The following is a 21,647-nucleotide window of genomic DNA, read 5'->3' as shown; positions in this document are numbered from 1 at the left end:
TTTTCTGGCCATATTTTTAATCTCACTAGGTCCTCAGTGAAATCTGGCAATCTTCCCAAGTGTGGGATCTTCCCAAACTGAAGATCTGGAGATTTTTGGTATAGCAAATACTATATTTTAGTTATGAGACTCATCTCACCACGTTTCAGGTATACCCACTAAATTAGGCTATCATTGAGTAAAACTGCTAGTTCTTGTCTTTGTATAGACAATTTCATACCTTCATACTTTCCTTTTTCTTCAAAATCTTTTCTTTCAGACACACTTCATTTCCTGTCTAACTTCGTATGTTAGAAATACACACCACATCATTTGAATTAAACAAAAAAATCCCCTATTCCCCTACGTATAGTTTGAAACCTATGTAAGAAGCCCTTGCCAGTTTTGCAATTGGAAGGTTGATAATTCTTTTGCTTACATGGAGGCCATTTAATCCAAACAGCTCTCATTACAAAAGGCATTTTGAGTGTTATGAATCCCAAACCCTTCCATATTGGCACATTCATCCTTTGATCTCTATCTCCTTCTCTCTTTGCTTGCACTTCAGCATATTGATGACTTTCTATCCCATGCTTAGAAATGATCTCACCGGGAGGTCTCATATATAAACTGAAAACGTGAGCACTAGACTACATCTTTAAGGGATGCCTCAGGTCAGACTCCTTAATGATGATACCACCAGTTGAACCTTATTATCTTTATATGACCTGAACCACTGCGGGCCAGTGCTAGATACATTAACAACATCCCTTAGCTACCAAAGCACCAGCCCATGGTTGGTAATGTAAAAAACTGCTGGGAAAGCCATTGTGACCAAAATAGTTGGTTGACACTGCTTTCAAACCAGCATGAAATCCTTTATGGCCGTGACAAATGAATTCTCAATTTCAAAGGATGGCCAGAACCCAGAATGGAACCTGCCTAAGGTATCACTGGTCTAATAACTGAATAGTCATTGCTTTCTTAATCATGCTCCCCAAACGGGGAAAGATATGGATTGGGCTGTAATTGTCAAACAGTCCAATGCGGAGACATGATACCTCTCCATGTCTCAGGGTGGTTGGCATTACCCTGGCTTTAAGTGAGGCATCGATAATGGCTGCCAATCATCTGCAAATGTAGATGACTTGGGGAATCTCTGCTTGGCTGCTACATCTCCATTCTTACTGTTCTCCTCCCCTGGGAAAAGCCAGAATTTCACTCGGGTGGCTTTGGTGCTTATTTGGTAGGTACATTTCTGTAACTGAAATGTAGGAAATTGAGTGAATGGTATCAGTGAGGTCATCTCCCTTCTGAGGTCTGCAAAATGTATACCCGCATTTTTGCACCTGTCATTCATTTGCGGCACAAATCAAATATTCAGATTTACAACTGCAATTGGCTTTTGCTGGTATAAAAATGTGGGTGCAAGGTTTGCAGGCTAATTATCCTAGCAGAAAGGAAAAGGGCACTCACCATGGCTGGAAAGATACTTCTTTATTTCTACACTTTAAACCTCAGTGTATTTGTAAACTGTGGGCCTGTTTCTCTTTCACTGAGGGTGTGTCTACACGGTGAGTTAGTGCACAGCAAGCCAGGGTGTGAGTAGAGAGCGCACTACTTTGCTGTGCACTAACTGGCCATGTGGACCCTGCACCTGTACACTAAAAGTTCAAATTGAAATGGGAGTATGTTAAGTGCACTACAGAATGTCTAGAGCTCTTTAGCAGGGTCCACATGACCAGTTAGTACACGGCAAGCTAGCGCACCGTAGATTCACACCTTGGTTAGCCGTACACTATCTTTTAGCATAGACAAGCCCTCAGTCAAAGAGACACAGGCCCACAGTTTACAATTAAACTGAGTCTTAGACTGCTTTTATACCAGCATATCTGCACTGGTTTAGTGAAGCTACACCTGACCTACAGTTCTGTAAGTGAGAGGAGAATCAGGCCTTTGAATACAAAATCAAATATTTTTCTGTATAACCATTTGCTGGAGATTGAGATTAGATTAATGTGATTCACAAACTGGATTAAACTGGAAATCTCACCAGATTGCACACCTTGAAATGGCCTCCACTTCGTGAACCCTTTTGAAAGCGATAGATGTTGAATTATGTGCACAGAACAAGGTCAGAAAACAAAAGCCAAGTGTTTCAGAAAAAAGTTGTGGTTCTCCGAAAGGGACAGTCCCATCTGCTGAAGGGACTCTGAAGGCAGCTGCACACCCATGCACACCCATTACACTCTGTGTAGGAAGCATTCATGTTTCCTGTCTGAGGAGCAGAAGGATAATGTGACAAAGCCACAGTGACATTTTACTTTTTTTTTTTTCAGTTTCTCTTTTCACGGCCAGACTGTGTGATTCACCAGGGTTCTTCATGAAAGTAGGAGTGGTGTGAAGAGGAAACACATAAAATTCAGCATTGAGAGAGTGGCCTTAAGCACTCTTGTCCCACAGGTCACCATGGTTTACAGGCAAAGCAATAACGGAGACAGTTAACACTCTGATGGCACAAGTCTCATGCTGAAGTTGATCAGCTGTATAATAAAGGCTTTTTGAACTCTTATGGCATGGCTGTGCAGGACGCAAATCCATGTTTCTTTACCTCCAACATAGCATCTGCACAGTCTTGATCAGCAGATTTCTACTGCATGGTGAATAACCTGGTTAATCTGGACTGTCTCCACTTGGTCCCTCCCAATGCAAGGAAACTGCTGAGTATGTTGCAAACAAAAATCAAGTCAGATTTGGACTAAGTTGTCTGTGTCGGGGGAGGCAAGGCAATATCTGGAGAAGACTAATGCCATGTCTTTATTTCTTTCTTTCTTTCTTTCTTTCTTTCTGTTTCAGCCAGCAACACTCGTAAAGGATCTGGTTGTGTTAGTCAAATTGTCTGCCACAATCTATGTTTTGTATCCTGTTTTTTCTGGTGGATAAGGGCCAGTGGGGAAGTACTGGGTCCTTTGCTGATTCAGGTTGTCAATACCTCCATAAGGAAAGGGATGCTGACTGCTTTAAAGGAAGCCTGCATTCAATCTCTGTTCAAATAACTCTCAATGCTGACAATCTAACTGCTGACCAGTATCTAATCTTCCATTCTTGGTTAAAGTTATGGCAAGGCAACTGTGGATGCCTCTGCTTTCCTTGACCCTTCTCAATTGGGGTCCAGTCTGGGTGTGACACACGGACTTGTCATGCTGCCTGATTATCTCCTCCTGACAATGAATAAAGACCAGTGCCCTGAGTCTCTGTTCTGATCCAGCTGCTTTGCCCCCTTCTGGTTCAGCAAGTAAGTTAGAGCAGCCTGCAGCATGTCTCCTCCCCTCAAAGCCATATAGATAACTTATCGAGGGGCACAAACATATGATTCTGACAGGAGAAGCTGTGGATGATGGAAGAAATCGCAATATTTCATCCTGGATCTAGTTTGTAAATACTCATGCCAATATCTATTTTCACACATGAAACTGCAAAGTGAAGATGGGTTGTGCTGACCACACAGCCCCAGTGACTCTTCAAACATCCAAAGAGAGAAAACAATATTGCGCACACACTTATTTGAGAGATAAAATATATTTACAAATACATGCTGACATACAGTGTTTCTGAAGTCACAAATAACATTTTGACGTGTGAAGTACTTACATTAGCTACGGCCTATTATGAAATTAAACCCGAGGATCTGCTTGAGGCCAGAACCAGTGGACACAGCACAGAACTCAGATACTATGATGATGAAAGTCATGTAAGTGCCTAGATAAAGGGCATTCCAAAAGTAAAAAAAAAATCATTTAAAAAACCACTCAAGGTTGCCATTTACCTACCATTTCATTTGCAATTTATTTATTTTTAAATGGGATAAGGGATGGACATTAAGATTATTAAATCAGAGCAATGAGTGGTGCTGGGCAAGTCACAAATGTTTGGAAACCAGCATACATATTCTCCAATCAGCTTTAAAATTGTTGTGCAGTATTTACAAGTAATATTGCCCCAGTCTGGTGTATGTAAGTGCTGTGGAAAGCACTCATTGATGAGACTATGTGCAAGCCACATACCACCCCAGTAACTTGTCTTTTGGTATTGGGCCATTGGCTTTTTCTTCATATATTCTCAGTTGGCTTTTTGTCACTCCCTTTCATCTAGTTTTCAAAATAACGGCCTCTTAAAAAACACATGAAAACCACCTCTTCCACAAGCCTGTGTAACAATGTATCTATTTACTCTATGGGTGGGTATAAAGCACTAATCACCATGGTAGTGTACCAAAGCACTGTACTGGAATTTTAAAAAAACATCAGGGAAGCTGCCAGTAAAATCTACTACTCTTTTGAGTTTTGTGATGGAATGTAAATGTATTGTGTTGACAGAGAGGCACAAAGAAATGTCAGACTTTTTACAAAAATTTCAAATGTACCAATAGTTAAGATTTTTAGCCTCAGAAAGTATTTCATTTATTCATACTATAAGAAGTAATTCTTGTTTTCAGTGAGAGCTAAACATTTGGAGATCGGTGTGAGTCATGACGGGAGTCCTAAATGTTCAGCTCTCATGGTTTCCCCCACTCTGAAGCAGAATCCCAGAATAGGGCCATGAACTTTTGGATTGGCATCAGATTAATACCCCCATCCGAGGGCCAGTGCGGAAGTCTGAACTGACTATCCATATGATCTAGTTGTGAAAAAAAAAAAGTAGTTTCGCCCCCTCTCTAGAAGGAAGCAATAAAAATGTATTAGGGTTAACATTCAGGGAAATTATATAACTTCTTTAGGTGTCTGTGGTAGGATGAGGCTTACAACTAAATAACAGTAAAGCAATAGTCTTTCAAAGTCCAGAGCCTCTGGCGTCTTTGTCTATATGAGGCATTTAGCAGCAGAATGATACTGACATAATTATACCAGTACAACTCCCGATGTGGATGCTCTTATTTGGGGGTAAGATGGCCATTTTGGTATCATAGAATCATAGAATATCAGGGTTGGAAGGGACCTCAGGAGGTCATCTAGTCCAACCCCTTGCTCAAAGCAGGACCAATCCCCAACTCTTGCCCCAGATCCCAAAATGGCCCCCTCAAGGATTGAATTCACAATCCTGCGTTTAGCAGGCCAATGCTCAAACCACCGAGCAGAGTCCTGTTCTCTTTTGTTTGCTGGAAAACAATTCCTGTTTTGTGGGTGAGAAAAGCATACCAGAGTTGGTTAACAGGATTATTATTAGATAATATTTAAATATTTTTATATTAAACAATAATGTGTGCTGTTGCAAATGAGATTTTCAGACTAAATATATTTTTATGTTGCAGTTGGTCTGCAAATTACATAAGGAGTCATTGCTCTTACACAACGGGGGGAAAGGAATTAGTGCCCTGAATCTCTTTCACATTGAGATCTATTGTCAGTTTATTAAATTCAGATTTATTGCTGACTTCCTAGCCAAAAAATAGCTGTTAGCACACTATAACATGGAGCATATATTTGAGTTCACTGAATCAAAGACATTATTAAAGAAAAAATGACTTAATGACCTGTCTGATCTAATAAATCTTGCTGTCCACATAAAATAAGACAAGAATTTATGTCTACTAAATGTGTAGGACTAATGCAGCCATGGTGGTTAGTAGCTGAAATGATTTCTTTAACAATCTGGTACTTAACCACAGGCTCTCATAATTATTTTAATTACCAATAAAAATATCTACATAAGACAATATTTGTACAGAAATACTTTCTTATATGGAATTAAAATTAAAGTACCCAGATGGTTTGAGACGTCTAAAACTGTAATTGGGCCACCAGATTTCACAACTGGTAGACAGAATCCCTTTGGACTAAGGATCTGTTTTTAAGCTGCAAGCTTGCAATGCAAAGGGAAACTACATGTTGTCTCGGTTAGAAAAGTCCCTGTTGTAACACTCCGACATAAACTTTCTGAATATTAGTTCCAAGTTCTAGAGAATCTGTAAAGTGAAATCTCTCTAACATGATTCCCCGAAATATGCTCTCTCTGCACACTGTCCAACTCAAATGTGTCTGCTTAGCAGCTGGGGCATGTCTGGCAAAATGGACCCCTTACGCTGCTCTATTAATAGTCAGTTGAATGTCTGACTGAAGAAATTAGTGTTACACAGTTCTGTTGTCCACCAAACACTGTCAGAGGACACAAGTTCCATAAGCTTTTCAGTTCCTAGGTGTCCCTGATGAATTCTTTCATGTTTTATAGACACTGAGGAAATCAAGTCTGTCCACTGGAATAAACTGGACAGTGGATGTATGCATAAAACAGAGTCACCTGTGCTGCATAATTAAGGGCATACTCATTAGCAATGATTTTTACATACACCACAATTCCATCCAGCTGTGTTATTGACACAGATAATGCTGTGTCGTCTTCTTCTTAATGTATGCACAACATGCCTTAGGTGGCACGTGACTTGGATTCACATAATCATGGATAGATTCATAGATTCATAGATATTTAGGTCAGAAGGGACCATTATGATCATCTAGTCTGACCTGCACAACGCAGGCCACAGAATTTCACCCACCACTCCTGCAAAAAACCTCACACCTATATCTGTGCTATTGAAGTCCTCAAATCGTAGTTTAAAGACTTCAAGGAGCAGAGAATCCTCCAGCAAGTGACCCAGGCCCCATGCTACAGAGGAAGGCGAAAAACCTCCAGGGCCTCTTCCAATCTGCCCTGGAGGAAAATTCCTTCCCGACCCCAAATATGGCGATCAGCTGAACCCTGAGCATATGGGCAAGATTCATCAGCCAGATACTACAGAAAATTCTTTTCTGGGTAACTCGGATCCCACCCCATCTAATATCCCATCACAGGCCATTGGGCCTATTTACCAAGAATATTTAATTACCAAAACCATGTTATCCCATCATACCATCTCCTCCATAAACTTATCGAGTTTAATCTTAAAGCCAGATAGATCTTTTGCCCCACTGCTTCCCTTGGAAGGCTATTCTAAAACTTCACTCCTCTGATGGTTAGAAACCTTCGTCTAATTTCTAGTCTAAATTTCCTGGTGGCCAGTTTATATCCATTTGTTCTTGTGTCCACATTGGTACTGAGCTTAAATAATTCCTCTCCCTCTCCAGTATTTATCCCTCTGATGTATTTACAGAGAGCAATCATATCTCCCCTCAACCTTCTTTTAGTTAGGCTAAACAAGCCAAGCTCCTTGAGTCTCCTTTCATAAGACAAGTTTTCCATTCCTCGGATCATCCTAGTAGCCCTTCTCTCTACCTGTTCCAGTTTGAATTCATCCTTCTTAAACATGGGAAACCAGAACTGCACACAGTATTCCAGGTGAGGTCTCACCAGTGCCTTGTATAACGGTACTAAAACCTCCTTATCCCTACTGGAAATACCTCTCCTGATGCATCCCAAGACCGCATTAGTTTTTTTCATGGCCATATCACATTGGCAGCTCATAGTCATCCTACGATCAACCAATATTCCAAGGTCCTTTTCCTCCTCCGTTACTTCTAATTGATGTGTCCCTAGCTTATAACTAAAATTCTTGTTATTAATCCCTAAATGCATGACCTTACACTTCTCACTATTAAATTTCATCCTATTACTATTACCCCAGTTTACAAGGTCATCCAGATCCTCCTGTAGGATATCCCTGTCCTTCTCTAAATTGGCAGTACCTCCCAGCTTTGTATCATCCGCAAACTTTATTAGCACACTCCCACTTTTTGTGCCAAGGTCAGTAATAAAAAGATTAAATAAGATTGGTCCCAAAACCGATCCTTGAGGAACTCCAGTGGTAACCTCCCTCCAGCCTGACAGTTCACCTTTTAGTAGGACCCGTTGTAGTTGGTTGGATAGAGTTGGTTGGAAATGTTTTACTGTTTGTGAAAACTTAAAGACACCTCCCCCAACCCCAGCAATTTTTATTTCAGTTTTTGGCAACAAAACTGGCCCGGGGGAGGTGGGGGGGGAGACTGAAAACTGCAAAAATATGTGGCTTTGGAGTGTGTGTGTGTTTTTTTATAGGTTTTCATCTTTTGTGAAAATGTTCATTTACAACAAATAATTATCCATTGAAAACAAAACACATTTTGATGGAAAATTCTTGACCTGTCCTCATTATGAAAGTTCATGCTAACTTTTCTATAATGAAGTCCACATAAGAGAATGCAGCTGCATCAGTCAGATACTTTCACTGTTTGTAAGTCAAGTGATAACTAAATCTTTAGAGATTCACTATGAATTTTTGTTTATGTGGAGATGAGATTCAGACTCTTTTTTATATTGCTGTTAGAGGTTTGTGATCTGTTTCTGTTTTGGATACAAAGTGTAAGTGTGGCTGTGAAATTTCACACATCCATGGGACACACCTAAACATTCTTTTTTAACTATGCATATTTTTGTTCAGTCTCAGTTTTCAATCTTGCAACAGATGCAACAGAAAGCCAGGGCCTGTCTTCTGCTCTCTTGAAGCAACACTGCCCCAAGGCCATCCTTAGAGGCATCAGTTGAGACCCAGGTGCTTTTGTCTAAATCAAAAAGTATCAGCACTGGTTAATTGATTAGAATGTACTTCAGTTCTATTCATTCACACTTGTGTTCTGTTCCCTTATGACCAGGCCTTGTAACAGTGTCTTGGGCAACACAGACTTTGCTGTCACATCTATATGAATTTTCCCAGTGCCATAAACGTTCATGGCTGGGTTTCCTAGCACAACTTCACAGTGGGCCTTCCCATGACACTTTTTCAAAACTCTTCCCTGTTTGTTCCATATTCTGGCCCTTTTCTGAGCAGCACAATCACCTTTTCCTTTACCCCTGGTACAACCAACCACTTTGCTTTCCATCCTTCCTCATCCAGTGAGGCCCCCGCCCAGCTTCCCCCATTATCTTTAGGAAGGCCTAATCCACTACAACTCCTCTTCCCTAATTCAGGTGTAGTGGGTCCTTCAGACAAGAACCAAACAGGGGGCAGAGCTGATCTTGCATTTTTGTGGTAGGCTTGAAATTCATTCTCATTTCAAACTGCCCTCCAAAAATATGAGTGCAATATCTGGTGAGCCATATACCTGGGGGCAAAAGCAAAATCCCCCATTTGTGCCCACACTGAATTATCCGTTTGTGCATTCAAGTACTTTTTGAGCACATATAGATACCAGTTTGGGTGCACAAGTGTGTGTTTTCTGCTTGCATATTTTGTGGACTCAGTTAAGGAGGCTGGCAGGAAATTTGATCCTGAAATTGTAAGTGCATGCGATAAGCTGTCCACAGCCCTTTTGCCATGCTGACCATTTACATCATGGCCCTCATGCCCACCTTTTTGCTCCCTGGCTGCATCACATTTTGTTAAATCTTTCTAGGATTCCAGATGTACTGTTGTGAGACAGAACTCATAGTCAGGCAGCAAGCAGGGGAGGGAAGGAATCCATCAAGGAGTCAGAGGAAAGACGACAGACTAGGTAGAAGACTCCCAGTAAGTGGGAGGGAAGGCAAAGTGGGATGGGCACAGGATAAGGAAAGGTAGGGGAGCTGGGCATGGGCAGAAGTAGGTCCTTCTGGGGGGAGGTAAGGAAGAAGAGGAAGAGCAGGGCTATCATAAAGAGGGAGTAAGTTTGTCTGGGAAGAAATAAGTATGGGGAGGAGTGGATCTGTCTGGGAAGTGGGACATAAGAGAGACGTGGGCGGTTTGTTCAAGGAAGGGGAGTGGGGATGAGGGCAAGGTGGGTTGTTCTGTCTGGGAGTTAAAGCCAGGAGTACGGAGGTGAGGAACAAGCCTGCCTTGAGAATGAGCGCGCTGAAAGGTTTAGATGCAGGGAGTCAGAGCAAAAGAACCCTTTTTCTTCAACAGAACAGTGTCCCCCCTACTTGATGGGCAATTGCTTCCATGCTGTGCCGGTCCCATTTTTCTCCTGCACTCCTTGTTTCTTCCCTGGGCCTACTTGATGCTTGAATTGTGAGGTGTTAGTTGAGAAGCAGGTCCATATTGCCTTGGAATGCCTGACTCAGAGGCAGCTCCTCTGCCTTCCTTGTTACACCTCAGTATCTCTTCTGGTGACAAAGCATCAGAGTGAAAACCCCGCTAGCTCCCAGGCCTTCACACACTCAGGGCTGCAGGGATGTATTTCATGTGTGTATTTGCCTAGGAACTGTAGCTGCTTGCATTACACTTTCTTGTATTTATTTTGGTTAGTAAGTCTGAACGTATTTCCCACGGCCTGCAATTCTCTTCTTGCTGGTTGTAGTGAATAACTTGTCTCCTAAAAAGGTCATTTTGCTGACAAAGAACTGACACTTCTCTGTTTAGAATCAAGACATGTTACTTTATTTTTTAGCATTCAATTCATGTTATTATTAATAATAATATTACTTAGCACTAATAACATAGACGTTAGTAGCTAACTAGTACTAAGTTATTGTTAGCTACATTTGTGTGACTTCAAATATATGTCCCATAGTCAGCTGTGTAGTGGTGATTTTGGAATTGTGTAAGCTCTACCTATTGAAATATTTTAATGTGAGACTTCAGGGAAGGAGAAAGGAGAGTCCTTGGTGTCTCTTCTTTTTGTTCTGGTCTACACTACAAAGTTAGATTGATGTAAGCCGCCTTGCGTCAACCTAGTTGTGAATGTGTCTACACTTAAATTTGTCTCCCACTGATATAAGGGCCCTGTTACTGTGATGCAGTAACACCACCTCCCCGAGCAGTGTTGAGCCATGGTTGATGTACTGATGTCAACACAGTGCGAGTGTAGACACTGCGTTACCTAAGTCGACCCTAACAGTCCTCTAGCTGCTGTCCCACAATGCTTTGGATTCACTGCTCTGGTCACAATTGTGAACTCCACTGCCCATGGTCACAGAGACCAGCAGGCCTCCCCCCCCTTTAAACCCTGTGAATTGTTAAAATGCCTATTCCAGATTGCCAAGCTTGGCAAGCACACCTAGCACATCTCCACTGTTGTATGCAAAAGCCCAGCTCACCATGCCGGCTACATGTTCCAGATGTGCTCCAGCTTGGAGTAGTCAGGAGATATTGGATCTCCTGGGCCTGTGGGGAGACGAGGCTGTGCAGGCACCCCTACAGACCAGCTGTAGAAACGGGGGTCATCTATGAGTCAATTGTACAGGGGATGCAGGAGAAGGAATATGACAGGGATCAGCAGCAGTGCCTCTTGAAAGCAAAGGAACTGCATCAGGCATATCAGAAAGCCAGGGAGGACAACAGTCAATCCAGTGCTGAGCCACAAACCTACTGTTTTTTCAAAGAACTACATGGTGGAGACCCCACCACCATCCCACACACCACTGTGGATACCTCAGAGGAGCCTGAGTCACAGGCCCCTGGTGTGAACAGCAAGAGTGAGGAGGAGGATGGGAAACATGCGACTGAGAGGTCCAGTATTGCTGTGAGCCAGGACCTGTTTGAGACTCCATAGCAGTCCAGTCAGTCTCAGCATTCAAGCACAGGCAAGCCAAGTGCAGGTCGGTACTAACTTACCCTACAGGCCCGTGGTGTGAACAGCAAGAGTTAAACGCACTGTTAAACAATAATAGAATACCAATTATATAAATATTTTGGATGTTTTCCACATTTTCAAATAGATTGATTTCAAGTACAACACAGTATAAAAAGTGTACAGTGTTCATTTTATATTTTTATTATAAATATTTGCACTGTAAAAATAAAAGAAATAGTATTTTTCAATTCACTTAATACAAGTACTGTAGTCCTATCTCTTCATCATGAAAGTTGAATACATTTTACAAATGTAGAGTTATGTACAAACAATAAATAACTGCATTCAAAAATAAAACTGTACAAAAAGTTAGAGCCTATAAGTCCATTCACTCCTACCTCTTGTTCAGCCAATCGCTCAGACAAACACATTTGTTTACATTTTCAGGAGATAATGCTGCCTGCTTCTTGTTTACAATGTCACCTGAAAATGAGAACAGGTGGTCGCATGGCACTGTTGTAGCTGGCGTTGCAAGATATTTATGGGCAAAATGTGCTAAAGACTCATATGTCCCTTCATGTTTCAACCACCATTCCAGAGGACATGCAACCATGCTGATGATGGGTTCTGCTCAATAACGATTCAAAGCAGGGCAGAGCAACGCATGTTCATTTTCATCATCTGAATCAGATGTCACCAGCAGAAGGTTGGATTTTCTTTTTTGGTGGTTTGGGTTCTGCAGTTTCCGTATCAGAGTATTGCTCTTTTAAAACTTCTGAAAGCATGGTCTACACCTTGTCCCTCTCAGATTGTGGAAGGCACTTCAGATTCTTAAACCTTGGGTTGAGTGCAGTAGCTATCTTTAGAAATTCACATTGGTATCTTTTTTGCATTTTGTCAAATTTGTGTTCTTAAAATGAACAACATGTGCTGGATCATCATCCAAGACTCCTATAACATGAAATATATGGCAGAATGCAGGTAAAATACAGCACAGGAGATATACAATTCTCCCCCAACGAGTTCAGTTACAAATTTAATTAACACATTTTTTTAATGAGCGTCATCAGCATGGAAGCATGTCCTCTAGAATGGTGGCCAAAGCATGAAGGGGCATATGAATGTTTAGCATACCTGGCACATAAATATCTTGCAGTGCCGGCTACAAAAGTGCCATGTGAATGTCTGTTCTCACTTTCAAGTGACCTTGTAAATAAGAAGCGGATAGCATTATCTCCCGTAAATGTAAACAAACTTGTTTCTCATAGTGATTGGCTGCATGAGAAGTAGGACTGAGGGGACTTGTAGGCTCTAAAGTTTTATATTGTTTTGTTTTTGAGTCCAGTTATGTAACAAAAAAAATCTACATTTGTAAGTTGCACTTTCACAATAAAGAGATTGCCCTATGGTACTTGTATGAGGTGAATTGAAAAATACTATTTTTTGTATCATTTTTCAGGGCAAATATAGGTAATAAAAAGAATATAAAGTAAGCACTGTACACTTTGTATTCTGTGTTGTAATTGATATCAATATATTTGAAAAATGTAGAAAAACATCCAAAATACACAATACATTTCAATTGGTATTCTATTGTTTAACAGTCTGATTAAAACTGCGATTAATTGCGATAAATTTTTTTATTGTGATTAATTTTTTGAGTTAATCATGTGAATTAACTGCAATTAATTGACAGCACTACTTTTAATGTAAGTCCATAGTCAAGAGATCAGAGCAGAAAAGAGGCAAAATGGAGATGCTTCCATGATCTTTTATACCTTTTCCCATGTGGAGGGAAAACACACATGCTTCGTTTGTATAAAATTATAGGTACAAGATGGAGTCCAGGGTCACATGCCCTTGCATGCTTTGATGACTTAATAAGAGTAGCCATTACTCATATTTTGACTAAAGCATCCACAGGAAGGCTCACTGGGACAGGACAAGCATCTTCGATGGCTTGTTGTGTTTATTAATGGGCCATCAACTTGAATGGTCCATTCACAATGTGCAGGCTAGACTGGATGTAAACTACCTTGTGGATGTTACCCCAGGAGCAAACACATTTGAAATACTGGTACATAGTCAATATTCATAACTTCAGATACAAACAGGATAATCATATTCAGCAAATCATAACTTTTCCATTGACATCTTACACGATATACTTTGTACAAGATTTGTTGCAATTGTCTAACAGTGGCAATATCAATGATATACATGGTCATGTTTAATCACATAGCATCACACCACTCCATTAAGGACAACCACAGTTTCTCATGCACGGATCTATGAAAGCTTCAGTTGCTGTATATGTAAGTAAAATGGACATGAATGTTCTTTTCCCTTGTTAAGTTTGGTTCCATTAATTTATTAAGTTTTAATGTATTTGCTTTTAAATTGCACAGATCTTTCTTTGTACTGCTTTTGTTACTGAATAAAATTCTATTTGGAAAATAATTCATCTTTATGAGTCTGCAATGTATGCTGCAGAGTGCCTAGCAGTTCAGAAAACACCCACTTACTCATTACTAGACAGTGTGACACAATTCACAGGATCAGTGACAAACAATGTAATAATCATAAATGTACAGCAAGCACTACAAAATGAATAGGTGCATTGATAGTGTGATAGTCATAGATGTACACTAGGCACCACACAATTCCTAACAGGCCCCAAAATATCAGGGCCAGGTACAGTACAGTACACAATGATGCATTACTGTGGTTCATTTTTAAGGTGCTCTTTCAAAGCCTCCCTGAGCTGTACAGCTCTGCTTTGAGTTCTTCTACTAGCCCTTACGTCTGGCTGTTCAAACTCACCAGACAGCCACTCCACCTCCACGCCGGTGGCAGTCTTCACCCTTTGCTTCACAGGTATTGTGCAGAACACAGCAGGCAGCTATAACCATTGGATCTCAGTGAAAGAAACATCCCAATCTTGTGAGTAAACAATGCCAGTATCTCTTCAATCTACCAAAAGCGCATTCAACGGTCATTCTGCACCTGCTGAGTCGGTAACTGTATCTTTCCTTAGTGCTGTCGAGGTGGCCATCGTCCAGCTTCATGAGCCAGGGAAGCCAGGGGTAGATTAGGTCCCACAGGATCACTATTGACATTTCAAACATTGCCAATGGTAATCTACTGGTCAGGAAAGAAAGTCCCTGCTTGCAGCTTCCTGAACACTTCTGTGCTCTTAAAGATGTGAGCATCATGCACCGTCCCTGACCAGCCAACAATGATACTGATGAAGTGTCTCTGCTGATCCACCAGCACTTGCATTACCATAGAAAAGTAACCCTTTCTGTTGATGTTCTCTGTGGCAAGGTGTCAGACTAGTGATGTGCATGCTGCCTATTGCTGCACTGCCGTTCGGGAACCCCATTCCTGCAAATCCATTCACAATGTCCTGCACACTGCCAGGAGTCACAGTCCTGTGTAGCAGAACACGATTAACGGCCCTGCTCACTTGCGTGACAATGGCTCCCACAGCAGATTTCCCATGTCCAAAATGATTTCCCACTGACAGGTAGCAATCCAGCATTGCAAGTTTCCATAGTTGGATTGCCACTCACTTCTCCACTGTAAGAGCAGCTCTCATTCTGGTGTCCCTGTGCGGGAGGGCGGGGGCAAGCTTGGCACACAGATCCAGGAATGTGGCCTTGCCCATCTGAAAGTTCTTCAGCCACTGCTTGTCATCCCAAGCCTGCAGTATGATGCCATCCCCCCAGTCAGTGCTCAGTTTTCAGGCCCAGAAGTGGCGCTCCACCATCTGCAGCTGCTCCATGAATGCTAACAACAGTCTTGAGTTAGCTCTCCCCATTTCCCACAACAATCTGTCCTCCAAGAAATCAACATTTCCCCCAGTGATTCAGTTCTTCTTATGGCTCTGCAGATACTGGAGGATCATGCATCCTGTGCTTTCAGTGCTTATGACAATAGTGCAGAGCTGTGCAGGCTCCATGCTTATGGCAGACTGCGACGAGAACCATGGGAGTTTGTGGGATTTTTTAAAAAGGCATGACAATTATGGGATATAGATGACATTATGGGATGGATACAGTTGCATGCTGGGAAGTTGACCCCGTGCTCCTAGTCCCCCCGTGTGACTCGTTTCTGTCCCACCATGCATTGCCAACACTTCCCAAAAGACAGTGTGCTGGACAGTGGTGGGTTGTACACTGGGATACCTATCATGGTGCACCTCACTATGCATCAACACACATAGGCGCTGACTCCGTGGGTGCTCTGCGGCTGGAGCACCCGCGGGGAAAAATTACCGGGTGCTCTGCACGCACTGGCAGCCAATCTCCCCTCCCCGCCCCACTTCACCTCATCGCCACCTCCGGGAGGGAGGGGGGAGGAGCGGGACTGCGGGTGCGTTTAGGGGAGGAGGCGGGGAAGAGGCAGGACTGGGGCGGGGATTTGGGGAAGGAGTCAAGTAGGGGCAGGGAGAGGGTGGAGTTGGGGTGTGGACTTTGGGGAAGGGGTTGGAATGGGGGTAGGGCATGGGCTGGAGGGGGCGTGGCAGGGGTGGAGTCAGGGCCTATGTCGACAGAAACAGTCCTGGTGAATATGTGCAGCACTGATGCGAGAAGTCAAGTATGCGTACACACAAGTGATATACTAATGGCAGCAGCTTTATGTCAGCATAACTTGTGGTCGCCCGGAGTTCGTAGTGTAGACGTGGTCTTTACAGTCCAATGAGGTGCAGCAACAAAAGCATGCTAGAAAGCTCTCTAAAGTCACAGTGTTACCACCCATCCATCCCATCTTACTACACCTTGCCCATTGTTGAGTAAAATAGTTTAGGTCCTGAACTGATTCCAAATGGTGGCCTTTGAAAGCAAAACCCATTACTGGACAGATTAAAAGAAAAGGAGGACTTGTGGCACCTTAGAGACTAACCAATTTATTTGAGCATAAGCTTTCGTGAGCTACAGCTCACTTCATCGGATGCATACTGTGGAAAGTACAGAAGAAAGTACAGATTAAGTGGGTTCGTCTTAGAAGATGCTAATTGGAAAACCTCAGTTAACAGAAGCTCATGTGAGCATCTTTGCAAGTAAGTAACTTTGCAAGTACAAACTAGCAGCTTACGTTTTTCTCTCTCTTCAGCTCTTGTCTGAGGATTTAAGCAAGCATTCTTCATATTACTACAGTCCCCTTGCCATTTTGGGGACTTACTAAAGAGCAGTTTTCACAGGCAGCAGCCCAGAAACAGCAGCTGGGAAAAATGGCAGTATAAAAAGTTTTCCTGGTAACCCTGAATGGGAGCTTGTTAGGAGGCTTTAGAAAATAGGAGAACCAGCAGGACCCCAAATCTCTGACTCACTTGGGTGCCCGAGACACACACAGCTTGTTGTGGGTGGGCCAAGGAAGAGAAGGAGAAGTGATTGATGTTCCAGGACAACCAACTGCAGCCTTAATATGGCTGGCAATTGCCCAGACATACTCGCTGAGTCTGCCCAGGCAGAGTGGGAGAGGGGAAGTCATTGGCTACAGGGAATCAGCTTCCATCAGCAGGATGAGACACAGCCCCATAATTGCTCTCTGAGGGGAGGCAAGAAAGGGCACAAAAAACGCTGGGTCTACTGGTGCTAAAACAAGCCACGGAGCCACTTAGGAAGGAGGAAGGAGTGGACTTTGCCACTCTTAGGAAACAGAAGCACTCCAGGAGGAGACAACATTAGCATTCAGCTCCATGGATCCTTTCACAGATGAACTGTGCCACATTTCTGACTGCTACAACCTCCCAAGTTAACCCATTCAGTGGAATCCTCGTTGTTTCTGAATCCCATTTCGAGACAGATTGTCAGTGGAGTTATCCCAGTGACTGAGAAGCCTCACATATGCAGGGCTGCAGGTGCCAAATCAAACCCCAATGTCAAATAGGTCATGTCAATCACTCAGGGGAGATAAAGGTGATTTTGTCATCGCCTATGAAATCTGGGCACAATCGTATGACTGAATGTGACGTTAGGATCACAAATTCCTGTCAGGCTTTCATGTGCAAGAACAAGGAGCAGTGGTCTCAAGTTGCAGTGGGAGAGGTCTAGGTTGGATATTAGGAAACACTATTTCACTCGTAGGGTGGTGAAGCACTGGAATGGGTTACCTAGGGAGGTGGTGGAATCTGCATCCTTAGAGGTTTTTAGGGCCTGGCTTGACAGAGCTCTGGCTGGGCTAATTTAGCTTTGAGCAGGGGGTTGGACTAGATGACCTCCAGAGGTCTCTTCCAACCCTAATCTTCTATGATTCTATGCAAATGTTAAATGCTTACCTAAATATTGTATTTCATGCTCAAAACTGCGTTTCCTTGTAGGGAAAACAGACCATAGTATATAGTGCACAGCCAGCTATACAAGGTCCCAGAAGAAAGGCTAATTTCTCTGTTTCAGAGATCCACCAGCTGGAAAAACTCACTCTGCTTAATGAAAAGGTGATATATCCAGCAAGCAGGAAGGATAAACCCTACAGCACCAGATCTAGCTGTGGGCGTTTCACTAGGCATTCCTCTGTGCCAGGGAGATTAAGGATATGAAAAGAAAATGGGGGATGTCAGTAAATGTAGATGGATGCTGAGAAGGAAAAATCCTGCACCCTAGCACTATTAAGAAGCACCATCTGACTGAGCCAGGGAGATCAGTGCATAGCATATACAATATCACCCGTCACATCTCAAAAAGCGTTAGTGGCATGTTAACAACAGACCAAAAGGCACAAATACACCCTCAAATCCTTGGGCCCCAAATCAGACAATTTTGAATCACTGTATCGATGGTCCCACATTGCAAGATGATGTTCACTTCACAAGATTAAAAAAAAAATAGTAAAATGCTACACAGCACCTACTGTGCGATCACTGAAACCGTTTTATTCCTCACTTATGTTACCTGAGCAATGCGCTTTCCAAGGCAAGGTTTCACAAACACACAGTAACGCACAGGTAAGTACTGAACATTTATTGGCCTGCCCTGATTTCTGTCTGAACACAGGTTCGCCATTTCTGAGTAGGGAGTGGGCACAAAGGCAAATGGGGCCTGTAAGTCAAAGTAGGCCATAAACTGCAGGTATAGTATGAATAAATCAAGGTATTGATGTCTTTAGGTCATTAGTACCTGGCCCTACTGTTATGTTGTTCCAAACACAAAGAGCAATCACAAAACTTTCAGCGAGAAAGACTTACTAAAGATGAAGAGAACAACAATACCAAAAGGGACAAAAGTAACATTTCCAGGAGAGAATGCACAGCGTGCATCACCCATGCCAGTCTGCACTCAGCCCTGAGAACAAAAATGGCTGCTGAACACAGGGAGAGGGCTTAGACATTTAAAAGGTACAGTACACCAGAACAAATGGCATCTCAGTTTCTCAGTTACATACCCTACACCTATTACCTACCCTCTCTGCGTTGTATGTTGTGGATATTATACGGTGCTAGCAAAATCGCCAATGTAAGAAAGTCACTTTCTCCCAACGTATTCAAAGCACTGTCTCCTACCACAGGACTTTTTCAATACTTCAACCTGATTGATCTTCTATAAAGTATTATCTATATTTCTTATTGTTGTTTCAAATTATTAACATATTATAATTTTCAAATGGTTCATATAAAACATTAGATGAGGAGCAGATCCTTGTCACGCTGAGTCTGGTTGGCAAGTGATGCCTACGAGATCCTGGAAAGTGCCCTAACATCATGCAACTTATTTTCAATGACTCAAATTATTAACTGTGTCTCTGCTACCCAGACAGACAGCTAATCAGGGGCTGCCTATGTCATATTCCAACAGGAACTGCCAGCACACCGTACACCTAGATAACCAGTAAAATAACCCAAGAATAAGCAGTAAAAATTGCATGGAAGGTCAGATGGGGGAGCAGTAGGATCATGGGCAGGGAACAGAGCAGCGGGAGCTAAACAAACATTCTTGTTGCAGGTCCCCAAGTCTCCTGTGTGATTGCAGTTTGATCTGTGAAATTCAGGTCACTTGCCAGGTTTGTGTTGCTACATTAAACAGCATTACAGTAGAAACAACATTACAATGTACAAGGCTTCAAATGAAGCAGTTGCAATACGAAATGAGTGCTACAGCCAAGAAAGGAAGAAAAAAAGAGGCACAAATATTCAAAACACATTGACTATTCAATGCTGAATTGAAAATGAAGCCAAACGGGAGGTGAGTTTAAATGTGGTACTTCCCAGGGAGAAATTATGACAGCTGATTGAAAGGGGTAAAAATCTGGGGTGTAAGTGATCATGAGCTAACTGGGAGTAAGACACCAGCTAAGGGCACTCATAAAATAGTGATGGAATTTGTAAAATGCTAAACAGAAAATAAAAGTAAGCTGTCTCTACTGCGGACGGTGCTCAGAGAGAAAGGTTGCGAAATCAGGAGGCTCAAATGATCATCTATGAAACTATACACGACTGAATTTTCAAAGGGGCCTCAACCTGGATATTGAACCTGTCATTTTGTTCTTGCAAATAAATCTGAATGCAGTTCTGCAGGTGCAATCAAATGTGAGCACAGGGTATAGAATGTAGCTATCTAACTATTAGATTTGTGTGTGAAAGCCTTCTAACTTTTAGTGTAGCCAACAAAATTGTGCATTTAATTAATAGCAGGCACAAAATCTGGTCCATAATCCCACAGAGACAGAACATTGCCAATAGCATAATTAAACATGACTCAAAGTGGGATTATTCTAGGAATTAAGACTTGAAAATACATACACTAGAATTCAAAAAAGAAAGTGAAAACAATGCTACCAAACAGAAGCTGATGTATACAACATCTTCCTTCATGCGGGCTAAACAACAAACATTTGAAAATATAATGTGGCTCTATTAACCTCTCACTGTGGTTGAGTAATGCTGGTATCAAGCTGACAGACTGCACAAAAGATCAGTTAAGGATATCAATAATTAATCACTCCGGGGCGGGGGGTGTTAGAGGAGCTGGGATGGTCTTTCACCTGTTTTTCTCAGGGGTCCACTATGGCCAATTAGTTTTTCCTTACCTCTGAGCAAATTTCCTAGTCCCTTTTTATTTTCTCAGGATCCTCATGAATATTCATTGAGTGTTTATTTAATCCACTGTTTTGTGCCAAATGCCTGACTATTCACTGGAACTCACATTTTGCTGTTGGATCTTCATGTTTCACTATCATACTTCTTTTTAGACACATTTATTTCACAATTGAATAGTTCTGAAAGACTGAGCCTCCTTTTTAAAACTTTCTAAACCACATTACTTCTGGACTGAAACCTAACATGAGATGTGCCATCTCTTGCAGAATTTAAGATAATTGCAAGCAAAATGTAAAAATATTTCCAATAAATCTGAAAACCATGCTGCTCAGATAATTAGTTTGTTTGCAAAATTTCCTGTGTGTCCCACCTGTTTTTCTGATGTTAATTCTGTTTATACCAGATAAGGCTACAGATAAATTCCTTGTAGCTATTATACTTCATATATAGTACTCAAATCATCCAATGAGCACTTTTAATTCATGTTACCAACAGCACCAGAACACTTTTCATTTTGGAGACTTCCTCCTAAAGGAAAATATTGTAAGGGATGCCTCAAAAGAGAAAACAATAAAAGGTGTTAGAGGAGTTATACCCCAGATAGCTTCGCCAATTCTGTCACATGTCCACAGCTCAAATTGGACTAGCTCACAGTAGCTCGATAAACCGAAATTTCCTCCTGATGGCAGCCATATTGGGTTAAATCCTGGCCCAACTGAAGTCAATAGAAGTTTTGCCATCGACTTCAGTGGAGCCAAAATTTCATGCATTATCTCCAGGAGCTAAGCTTTATTTCCCCTCCCCTGCTCCAATATTAACAAAGTGTAGCCAGCAATCTTCCCTCTAATTTTTTACATCCATGTGTGGAATGAATTTTGTTATGTGCACCAATATGGAGGTGATGTGTGGTGAGGGTGGGGCTGAGGGGTTTGGAGTATGGGAGGGGGCTCAGGGCAGGGGCAGAGGGTTGGGAGTGAGAGTTCTGGCTGGGGGTGAGGGCTGTAGGGTGGGGCCGGGGATGAGGGTTTCAGGATGCAAGAGAGGGCTCAGGGCTGGGGCAGAGGATTGGGGTCCAGGGGGGAGAGGGCTCTGGCTGGGGGTGAGGGCTTTGGGGTAGGGCCGAGGATGAGGGGCTCAGGGCTGGGGCAAAGGGTTGGGATGTGGGGGGTGAGGGC

The sequence above is a fragment of the Chelonia mydas genome, chromosome 2 (assembly GCF_015237465.2).
Source record: "Chelonia mydas isolate rCheMyd1 chromosome 2, rCheMyd1.pri.v2, whole genome shotgun sequence".
NCBI lineage: Eukaryota > Metazoa > Chordata > Testudines > Cheloniidae > Chelonia > Chelonia mydas.
This window is presented reverse-complemented; position numbering follows the sequence as displayed.